Consider the following 12,190-nt stretch of genomic DNA (forward strand, 5'->3'; position numbering starts at 1 on the left):
ATGTAGCTTCTTACTGCAAATAATCACATTTATTTATTTTTCTTGTTTCATATAAATTAATATACTGCATCATGCTGATTTTTGCACGGTTTTTAAGTTATAAAACCAAATAGAAAATATTTTTAAATAATTCAATTAACACCTCAATCCAAATTGCAACAGCATAAACATGATTATGTCAAAGCAAGTGAAATCTGAGATGGAACTAATTCTAATTTGTTCTTAAACAAATGAAAATAATCAATTCAGCAAAAGCTTTGTTTGATTTGGAGCAAATAGAGAGTTGTGCTAATGCAAGTTATTTAATATATTATAGAAGAACATCACCAATTAAAGAAAAATGCTGTTTGTTTATTACAAGAGACTTTCCATTTGTTTGCTTTTGAGAAAATGCCTTCAGTGAAAACAACAGCCATATAAGACCTACCAAGAGAAATCTGCAAGTTTTGACTGCTGCACATCCCTTCAGCCAACAGCTGGGTCAGTGTGGTATCCCTTGCAGAAAAGCAAATGCAGGTAGCATGGCCAGAACTGGTTTTCATGCCAGTGCCATTCTAGTACATTGAAAGACAACAGTCTCTAACAGCTTCCCCCCATCTATAAGGTGATTCAGAGAGCCCTGACTAAGTCCACTTTAAAACTCATTTTGATGTAAGGCTGTGACCTGGCAAGGAATGTGGACAGGAGGGCACCACACACAGTGGAAGAACACTTGGTCATTTATTACTAGCTTTTTATGCAGCTGGAATATGGACATTCATGTTGGAACTGTACTTTACTCTCTTTCATTTCATAGCAGATTTTAAAACAAGAAAATCTTATTCTCAGAAAAAAAAGAAAGAGATAAAACCTGATATCTTTTCTTGTAAATCCTACTGTGAATGTCTCTCATGCAATATGTCATTTTAGAGGGGATGGAAACAGTATTCAGAGCACAGAGACAGGAAGGAGATCTGGGCCATGCCACCTCAGGCTGTTGGACTCCTGCTGTCGTCCCATTCAGAGCAAATCCTGTTAGGAAATGCAACACATAAAATATATATGGGACCCTGTAAAGGCATCTACAGAAAATAGAGCAATGTATTAAGGTCATATTTGGAGAGTTAATTGATAGCTTTCAAATGTGATGCCTTTCCCATAAAAGGAATCAAAGCTTTCTCCTGCAAAAAGTTTTGTAAATGTTGACATCTAAACTGAGAAAGGAGGAAAGCAGGCATGTAGAAATTTCCTCTTTTTTTCTCTTTGTGAGAAGAATAGTAATTTTGTTTGTAGGTAGCTTATTGCGGAAAGCTCTAAAAATGTTAGAACAATATACTCCTTACTCAACGATCATTTTATGTGAAAGGAGAGGCATTTTATATTCAGATTGCACATGAACTGAACAGCTTGTTTTTCCATTGTTTTCCTTGCAACACAATTACTTGATTCTGTTAGCTGCAGTACTAATGTTAGTTGCAGAAGTGGCATGTGTAAATCATATAGACATAGTTGTGAAAAGTAAAGCTTTTTAGGCAAAATAAATGATTTAATTCCTCTTAATAAGCAATAAATATATAGATTTATTTTGTCTTGGAGTGACATTTTTCTTTCTTGTGAGCAGTAATGTCAGAGATGCAGTAATAATTTCTGTTTAATTTTTACTTCAGTTTCTTCAACATCTCTAAAACCTGTTTATGTTCATCCAGTTATTTCTTCAGTAAAGGTGCCTGAAGATATGTGTGGACTAGGAGTCCATCCTTTGATACTGCTTTTTTTCAGTTGGTCAAGTGAGATCAAGCTGTTCAATTTCTTCTTTTTCCTCTTCTCTTCTTCCTCTTTTTTGAATTATTAACCATATTTCCTCATTTTAATTTAACCCAGAAGGGACATTGCTGCACATGTTAACAATCAAATGTTATAATGCTTATCTTCACTTCTGTTTCCATGCCCCTACAGCTGTCCTATATATGGCCACAAGTGTAATTCTTGATGGTAGATGTGGAAGGTGACCTTAGAGACTGTTGTAAACACTGGTGTCAGGAAAGCCACTAAACTGCTTTCATTTTCACTTACCCATGAAGATCCAGCTCTGATCTGGATCAGATCTGATTGCCAGCTCTCACTAGCAATCACCCTTGCTCTTCTAGCCTTAGCCAGCCTTACCTAGGACATACCCAATAATTACCCTGCCAGTGCAAGGGAGAGAAGCCTTTCAGATGCCAGGGGTGTGGCTTTACACGCTAGAAATTCTCATGGGTTGGGTCTTCACTTTGCTGAGAGGTTCTCTTGGTGGAGCTTTACAGGGTGATTTGGAGATTTCAGAACTGAGTGAAGGAGCTGACCTGAGTGTCAGAAACACAGAGCTGCTGTGCCTGTGTTGTTGCTTTTGTGTGGCTGTCCACTCAGTACACCAAACAAGGAATTTTGTGATCTTACCTGTTAATCTCATCCATATATATTACTTTTGTCTTGGTACTCTGCCTAAGTTTGCACTATATTAAATTCATTTTATTGCTCCATCTTCTCCTCATTTTTATGGTATATAACCTTTCTTTTTCCCTTTCACTCTTTAAATTTCTGTTAACTTTTCTCTCCTTAGTCACTGCTTAGCTAAGCTATGCATATTTAATTCTTTTCATCTTTCTTCATAAATCAGTCCCTCGGGCCTCAAAACTATTCGTGGTAGTTTCTTTTGAACTGCTCCAATTCGACTGTCTAGAATTGAATGCAATATTCCAGATAAGTTGCCTTTCTGCAGAATGGAGAAGGGCCAGTTTCCAATCCTCTTGCTATTTGAAAACTGAGATGGCAGCCCCTTGATGTGCACAGAACAGTGATCAAAGGCCTACATGTTAGCTCTGCTGCAGAATTTTTGTTAGCTCCACTGTGTGGTAAACTACTTTTCCATCTGCTTTTACTTTACACTAATCTCTTTAAATTATTAGATTGCATGTAGAACCACAAGTTCACTTGGCATAGGATTTCCTTTCCTGTGTGCTTGCCAGTCCTTATGGCTGGGTCTGTGAACCACTGCTTCCTTTTTGACTTTTAACTCCCTATGATGTATGATACTCAATATTCCCTTTTTTTTGATTCACATCATGCTTAACTAGCTTTTATATATGCAGATTTTTGCAAATTTTGATTTATGTGTTTTTCTCCTATGGTTTCTGTAATTCTTGTGTGCTGTATGACTCTTGAGCCGTGGCATATTTGCTGACTAAAATAGTGATATCTGAGAATGTCTGTGATAAAAGAATGGCCCCAGGTTTTGAAACAATCTGATTTTTTGTTTCTTTATTCAAGTAGTTGGTTGTTGCTGCTGCCATTCAACTTTTTCAGTACCCTTGAGGTATAGCGGCTGTAATTCTGGCTTCCTCTCACTGTGCACTAATGTGTTAATTCACTTTCCCAAATTTCAGATTTACAAGTATTAACAACAGCCTTAGTGTTTTTCACTGTCTACTTTGTTAAGTACCTGTGTAACAAAACTTTTATATTATACTGTGATGGCAGGAAGAATTTTCCAATGCATCTCTTCCCAGGTGCACGTGCTTCCTTCTCTCTATCCTCTACCTGAAACTGTGGGCTAGAGATCCATGCATTATTACATCTCCATTTAATGTCCTGTAAGGAAATAACTATTATTGCCAAAACTTAATTGTCACTTCATAAGTCTTGTATTGCAGTCAAATAAAGACAGCTTGGTCTGTGGAAGGACTAGAAGGAGTTATATTTTCTGGAGGACTTCTCATCTATTCCTTCTTAACTTTCTTTTTTGTCATTTGGCAAACCCAGTTCTTTGTTCTCATTCTACCTTCTGATTTAGAGCTTCTGGAGTTTTACTTGCTCGTGGTGTGATTTACAGCAATTTGGATTCTTCAAATATGACCAAGTATTCTGATGCTATTTCCTCCCGGGCTTTGCAAGTGACAAGCATTAATTAGTATATTATTCTAACAAGTATACATTGCTTGCTTCTGAAAATGCCAAATAAAAAGTGACATAAATTCATAGATCCAAAAGTTGTAAGAGTTAGTGCAAACAACCATTTTATTTTCTCTTCTGAGTTGTCTATATATAGATATATAGTAAAAATAAAAATGTGTTAGTGTAGTCAGTGTTAATCAGATGACTTTTGTTTTCTGATTGCTTTAAACTCTCTCTTCAGATCCTGACATAGGGACTTGGACTATTTCTTTAAAAAAAAAAAATAGCTGCTTTACCATTAAGCATTGGGAAACACATAAGCATATTTTGCTTTGATCTTTCTAAGGAAACAAATTCTTTGTGATTATGTTACTTGTGTGTATGCATCTTGTCTGTTTTCTCCCCATGATAATTTCCAAATCCGTTACCCAGTTGCAGGAAAATGTTTCAAAACCAGGTTAATCATGACATGATTTATTCAAACAAGTGAGTACTACATTGCCTAGTAGTGTTGTACAGCTATTTCATTATGGTTGGAAATTATAGTGTGGCTTTTCTACCATATGTGTGTGTCAGGTTTAGTTTACAAGCCACTATCTCTTGTCACACAAGGTACCAAGTAATGTCAAGTCTTGCAAGGAAATTTAAGCATGCTACAAATAAGTTTCTTCTTCTTCTTGTGCTGGTTTCAGGTGTGGTAGAGTTAATTTTCTTCACAGTGTTCTAGTACGAGGCTTTGTTTTGGATTTGTGCTGATAATATAGAGATGTTTTTGTTATTGCTGAGGAGGGCTAACAGAGCCAAGGGCTTTTCTGCTTTTTGTACAACCACGGTGGGAAGGAAGTTGTTGGTGCATGGAAGGTTGGGAGGAGACACAGCCAGCACAGGTGGCCCCAGCTGACCAGAGGGGTACTCCAGACCACAGGACCTCATGCTTATAATAGAAAGTAGGGAGGAAGAAGGAGGAAGGGAGTGCATTTGGAGTGATGTCTTCTTATCTTCCCAAGTAACCATTGTGCATGATGGGGTCCTGCTCTCCTGGAGATGCTGAACACCTGCCCAACCATGGGAAGCAGTGAATTAATTCCTTTTTGCTTTGCTTCTGTGTGCAGCTTTAGCTTTCCCTGTTAAACTGTATTTCAACCCATGAGTTCTCTTTTCCTATTCTCTAACCCTTCCTATTCTCTCCCCAGTCCTGCTGGTGGGGCAGTGACTGTGTGGGGTTTTGTGGCTAGTCAAACCACAGTGCTTGGGTGAAAAGCAATGCCTTGCACACTTAGCACCACTTACCTTGCTGCAAGCAAAAGATAAGGTGTTGGTGGGACAAGCTTTAGAGGGTGTATCTACACTTCATAAACAATGAAAGGCATCGGAGTGCTGATGCTCTACAGCATTGTTATTTAGCTCGCTGGATCGTTTTTGAAGTGTCCCTACTAGTTCTCTCTTTGGCAAAGGCTATGGATGATATCTAGAATCTTGTCCCAATAGATAGGGCAGATGAAACGCCCCCAGATTGTGTGTTCTATCTCCTGTTCAATCTTTCATCTATTTCAAAATCTTTTATCCTCAAATACTGTTCCCTGCCTACATATACCCTCCTACTACTTACTAGAGCATATATAAACACCTTTGGGTTTATGTTGTAAAATACCTTTCTCCTATGTTGCAGTGCAGTCTTCATTATAGACACTGTGAAATTTAGAAGCCACAAAAATAGATAATTATATCTTAGAGCACAAGAGCTCAGCAAAATCAAAGGAGAACTAGGACTATATGCTGTGCTGTCTAGATGTGTTTCATTTTTCTGCATGAACCTTCACTAGTGAATGTGAGCTGATGTACAACATTTAACTGACAAGCTTTTTTTTTTCCTTCTCATTTTCTTTTTTTTTTCTTTGTTTTTGGTCGGGGAATACTTATATCCTAGGTTTTGTGACTGATTGCTTAAAAACTTACTTAAATTCCAAAAGAGCAGTGTTTTGACCTATTGTCTGAATACTCATTATTTAAAGAGGTTACAAAAAAGCCCTGAATTCACCTTGAGCACAGACTTTCATCTCCAAAAAGCCCACCTGTGATATTCTATGAGATGAATGGGTTAATGTGTTTTACTCAGACTGTGCAGTCTTTCTGGTTGGAAACTCCTGTGCTCCTGAGCAGACAATGCTGTCTTAGTTTGTTTCAGAACAAAAGGTTCTGATGTTTGCAGGAGAAATTACTTGGTTTACTTGGTTTTGCTGGAAATTGCTTTGGTTTGTGGGAATCCAGATTGCACCTTTGCCTCATCCTCCAAGGGAGTACAGAAGGATAATGGCAGTAGAGAGAAGGAGATAGCAGCTTCACCAAAATAAACAGTATGAGCTTGATCAGATCATGTATGTTCATTTTGCTTGCATTCCTGTAGTTTCTGGATGTGATCTACAGATGAGGACTACTGCTCTGGGGCAAACAGACTTTTGTTCAGACTATTCATACTTGTGAATTCCCTGTGCATCAAAAACAGACAAAAGAAAATGATTTTTTTGTGTTTCTAAAAACTGAGAAGAACCCCATACATATGTATTTGAAACCTGTGCTTTATTACACTAGGCTAAATGAAGCTAAATGAAGGCTAAATGTACAGGCAAGCAGTTTGGCTGCATTTTTGAATAAGCTGGCAAACAGTTAATGAATTTTACCTAGAACATAAAATCTCCATATGTCACAGACTGCTACATGGCATAAATCACAAATGACAGTGCAGAGCCCTCTGTTATATTTAATTAGGTATTATTCAGACTCTCTTATATCACTACAATGGCAAGATCCCAAACTGGTGGTTTCTTTGATTTAAATATAATAAATTTTTAGAAAATGCCAGTGTAAGTTCACTGAATTGCTGATAGATAGATAATAGAGTCTATTAGGAAGCTTGTAGAGTTGATAAATAACATCTGATAAGTAACTTTTCCTTGGTATCAAGCTGGAAATTGATTGCAGTTCCTACTTACCAGTCTAGTCACATCTAAAGGCTCTTGAAGAGCAGCGTACAGGAGTAGGGTTTTATAAGAGAGTAGCTGCTTGAATGTGCTTAGGATTGCTCTTCAGCAAAGACAGAATTGGGTGTTAAGCAGAAATTGAGGAAGCTTTGTATATCATGTCATTTAAGAGCCCTAACTTTCTAATTACATCAAAAAGAAGCTCTGTGGAGCCAAGAATAGGAGAAGCACATCAGCTCCTTTACTGCAATGTAATTTATTCTCAGAGGACTTGGCATTAATTGAATTCTTTACATTCTTTACAAGGTAAATAGTTATACTGCTCCCTCATGATTATCTGCTTTTGGGGTGGGAAGGAAAACCAAAAAAAAAAGAAAAAGGATGAAGTCCATTGCTACAGTGAGCAGATCTGTACTGACCTGACAGAAGGGTTTCAGCTGTGGAAGTCAGGCTGAGTGGTTGCAAGCACCATGCTTCACTCACACCTTAATAAATGTAATGGACAGGCTGTTTAAATGGTAAGTAATTTTCCCTGTGCTGAACAAAGAATTTTCAAATCCAAGTATTTTGATGCTGACCTTAATGTTTCAATTTGAGATGGATTTAATCTAAGCCAGCCTTTCCTGTGGTTGTTCTTAGCCACATTTCTTTTGGAAACTGTAAGATCAGTAGAAAATACATAATAACTTTTGATTTCTGAAGAGAGCACCTGTAAAATGCATTGATCTACAGTTCAGACACAATGATTTCAGTTATGCTATAGCATTTATATCACTGATTTCATATCAAATTCATCTCAGCTTCATAAATACTCATAAATTGTTATTTCTAATTCAACATAATAAATCTAAATATGCTTTGTTGGTAGAAGAAAAAAAGCCTCCTGTATAATAATGTCATTATGTGTAACAGCAAAGTGCATTACTGAAAGGGCCAGTGCCTAAATTTCTGGTCTGACTTCTGTAGCAAACATGGAGTGGACATTATGTAGCTTTTTGAACCGGATGAAGCTGCACTGATTTACACCATCCATGTATCTGAATGTGTGAGTGCCAAAGCACTTGCTGCTCATTGCATACCTTTCCCACTTATCTTTGTTAGTAATGGTTATGGTTAGCTAGCCAGCTTTAAAACTGTTGTACAATACTACTGTCTTTATGAAAAAATGTCTTTTTAATTTGTTGAATGAATGCTAATCTATTTAAAGATTTATTGACGTTGTTGAAATTTTGATATATTTTATCTTTCCGCAATTCAGGACAATTTCAGTTATCTAAATTAGAATGTAGATGTTTAATTGCTGTTGTGAAAATGGGCTGATATCATATTTTTAGCAAGAATAGACCGAGATAGGGGCTAAGTGTCAGAGGACCCAAACTAAACACAGTATATATTTTGGAGGGTTATTTTACTCTTTTTCCTTTAGTGAGATTAACCTGCTTAAAGACTATTGTTTTGGCTGCAGTGTACATTCTCAGAATCTCAGATTACCATTTTCCAGCTACTTTAAACCCTCTATATTTTGTTTCAATGCTATAATGACCATAGTCCTTCCAATACCCAGAACTTTAATTATTCATGGTTTAAAATATCATAAAAATCAGCATGTTTGCATAACTAAAGATAAGCATGTCTCTTATTATTTCAAAATTTGTAATTTTAAGCATTATGTGCCCTCAGTCCATGTCACAGTATTTGAGAGGCTTGCTGCATTAAGCAATGTCAACAGTTTGATTGTGTGCTTGCCTTTAATGAAAAGTCACATGCAACGTCAAAGTACGTCTGAGCAGAGAGGTGAGTCTGTGTGTACATGTATGTAGGCATTCAGCTTTACTTTCTGGAAATGCCTCCTGACCTGTGACATAATCATAAACTCCTAGGGACATAGTCACCCCCATGTGATGTGAATTATCATCTGAGGTGAATTTTTTAGGATGACTAGTCTCCTAATTTAAATGCCAGAGCAAGTGACTAAAGTTGATAGACATAAACCCATAAGAAGCAGTATAAGGGAAAGCTATATCAATATGATTTCTGAAAAGAGGTACGGCAAAAAATGTCCCAGTATACTGTAAAGTTACTTGAGCTCAAATCACCTTCAGAAGATGGAATAATATTTCTGTAACAGTACCCATTCTTCCTCTCTGTTTACATCCCATCACCCTTCCTTTGGTCTTCATTTTGTTCAGGAGCTGATGCTTGTAATGTCACAAAACATTCCTTCTCTCATCTTCACAGTGAGAACCAGTGACAATTCAAAGCAAACTGTTCCTCTTTACTCAGAAATCTCTTGTTTGTGCAGGCAGGATCAAAACTGTAATTTGTCTTGTGATGCAAATGTCATACTCTCCAACTGTGAGTAAATTTTATGAAGCTGTTGTTTTAAGCAGCGATTCTTCTCTTTCTTGTGGTTCATGGTGGTCCCAGTCAATGACACAGCTCTTTGCTAGCAAGCATCATTGAAACATTTTTTTTTTCTGTTGGTTACAGTGGAAATGATTTCCTTTGTCCTGTACTAATTAGTAATCAATGTAACATGGTAAAAGTTTCTCTGGTTTTGATATTTCAGTGTTTTATAGAGGTTTCTATATCGTGCTTATACAGAAGATGCAGACCTTAAAACTATGTGCACACTGACAATCATGTTTAATCTAGTAATTTTTGTCCAGAACATCCTAGTAAATAAATAATATCCCAGTAAACCTTGCCAGGTTTTTCATGGATGACACTGCCAAGGTATTCTCCAGCGCAGTCTGCCGTGACCATCACAGTGGCCTGATTGAATCCCTGCACATTAGTGTAATTTGTCATGCACTGGGCCAAGAAATGCATGAAATAATCTTCAAATGTGAAATCTTATTTCATGAGATACAAACTCTTAAGAAAATATATTCAGAAGGCAACCTTTTTCCCTACCCACAAATCTTTACCATACTGCCTCCTGACTAGCACACTCAAAACCAGCTCTGTTTGGGGTCATGTTTTCCATCTATTTTCTGCTGTTGAATGGGGGTCATACAGTGCTCTTGTACCAAATCAGTATGGCAGTTTGTGCCAGTCCTCCCATATATGGGGCATGAAAGGATGGAGAGACTTGCTGCACATGTTACCTTTTTAGGAGGCTCTAATAGCTTTTCTCTGGAGTCTAACTGTGGTTGAGTTGTCATTCTCTAAGCAGTAACTGTTTACATCTGCCGAATAAAGTTGTGGATTTTAGCAGCTATTTTTTTCCTGGAGGGTTTCTTTACAGCTGAAGCTGTTGTTGGTATTGGCAATGCTCACTTAGGACAGAGTAGTTGGCATACTTCAAATGGGAGAGCTTAATCCTGGGGGTTGGGTTGATAGAAACTTTGGGCAGTTCAAGAGGGGAAGTGATATTTTCATGCCTGAGGCAGACTAACCCTACACCTCAGTACAGCTTGGGAACTGACTGACTTGAGCTGCAGTCCTGCTGAAGAATGTGCAGGGGTTACAATGGACACAGACCTGAATGGAAGCCAGCTGTATGTGCTGATGATAAATCGGACAAAATACACAGGGGGCTATGTTCAGAGGAGTTTGGCCAGCAGACAGAGGGAACTTATTGTCTGCTGCTGCTTGGGGCTACTGAAACTGCACCTGCAAATATGTGGTGTTGGTCCCACCAGTCTAAGATGGACACTGAGGCAATAGAATGAGAGCAATGGGAGGCAACCAGGATTGCTAGCAGAAATGAAAAAGCTGAAATCTTCTCAATAGTGACAATAGTAACAAGGGATAATGGCCACCAAAAGAACTCAAGGCATTTTTGATAGAAGTCAGTGAAGCAACTTAAACAGTTTACCCAGACAATTTGTAGAATCTGTTAACAGAGGTTTTCAAGACTGGTAGACAAGACAAAGTTATCTGATCCAGTGTTGGTGAATTACCCCATGCTTCATGTGCATTAAGCCATCCACAGAATTTTCTCCAGAAGCATGTCTATAATCATCCTGTGTTTGAGGTGAGCTCTCTTGAAGTGTGAAGGAAGCTCTGCCGCTTGTGCCATCATCGGTTCCTCTGCTGAGTAGGATCATAGAGGAGAGCTCTGCCTGGTTCTAAAACTGGCTGGATGCTGGACTCAATGGTGCATTCCTTAGAGATGAGCACCTGAAAGATTGATTCAGGCAGTTTGCCTTGTCTGCATTTATACTGTGTTTCCTAATCTAGGCTTAATCTAATGAGGTTGCTGACCTGCAGCTGTTACATCCACAGCCAGATACTGATCTCATCTGGGATGTATCAGGTTCCAGATGAGCTGAGGAAAGAAATTTCATCTTCAATTCATTAATTTTTAGCTGAGACAAGTGACCAAATGGATCAAGAGTCCTTTTCTCAATTGGCCTGAACTGCTTTGACTCTGGCCACACACTGGGAGCTGTTATGTGAGGCCAGTTGTGGTAGTCAAGCACTGTTCCTCACAGGGCAAATAGACAAAGACTCATACAAGCTGAACGTCATTCCAGTGGAGAGGCAGAGGACACTAAGCTAGCAACATCCTTCCTGAAATTGGAATCTGCCTGTGAGACAGCATCTTTGTTGTGCTGTGTTTGATCAAGACACTGAGCTGATTTGTTTGATTTCTTGCCTTGGAAGAGGAGAGCAGTGTGATGGCAAAGACGTCCTACAGCTTGCATCAGTCTCAGTTGTGATATGGCAGCAAACACTACGAGTTCCTCCTAAGAACAGAGACTGCCCATGAGCTAAGCTGAGGAAAAGCAAAGATACCATTAAAGTCTTTGGTCAGCAGGCAGTGCAGATTTACAGCTATGACTAAGACAATAGCCACAATTCTCAGCCTCTGGTGAGTTTTCAAAATGTAAACAGCAAGTTCAGTTGCAGCCTGTTGGAGCTCAAGTGCATGGCTGCTCCTTCTTCCCTTCATGAAGGAGAAGGAATGAGCAGAGCAGAGGTGGGCTCCCAGCTGCAGGCAAACACAGTTTAACACAGTGAGCTGGTTTTCCCTCTGTGGCTATGAGCCTTGCTGGCAGGCATTATAGTCACATTTAGAAGTGTTAGGGTATCAACTCAAGGTGTTAAAAGCCAAAAGGCCTGTGTAGGCTAAAGGCTTGGCTGCTGAAATCTTTTATACACAGCAGAACAATTCTAATAGCAAAGATTTAAAGTTTCCTTATTCTGCAGTCTTATCACAAGAAAAAGAAGATACCATTGAAAACTACCTCAGGCTGAGGAGAATGGTCTGAGTGTAGCTCTTCTATGGGACTGAATGCTCTGAGCACAGGGATTGAACCCAGAAATAAAGTTACATCTTCTGCAGTGTTACA

The 12,190-nt window shown here is 38.5% G+C and overlaps 1 protein-coding gene across 4 annotated transcripts in view; it reads left to right on the top strand.

The window, feature by feature from the left end:
- The window catches only part of MYO16 (myosin XVI), a 357,627-nt gene that overhangs the window by 78,830 nt on the left and 266,607 nt on the right, over nucleotides 1-12,190 (top strand). The gene's annotated exons all lie outside the window — the stretch shown is intronic.

This window comes from Agelaius phoeniceus, chromosome 2 (assembly GCF_051311805.1).
Source record: "Agelaius phoeniceus isolate bAgePho1 chromosome 2, bAgePho1.hap1, whole genome shotgun sequence".
Lineage (NCBI taxonomy): Eukaryota > Metazoa > Chordata > Aves > Passeriformes > Icteridae > Agelaius > Agelaius phoeniceus.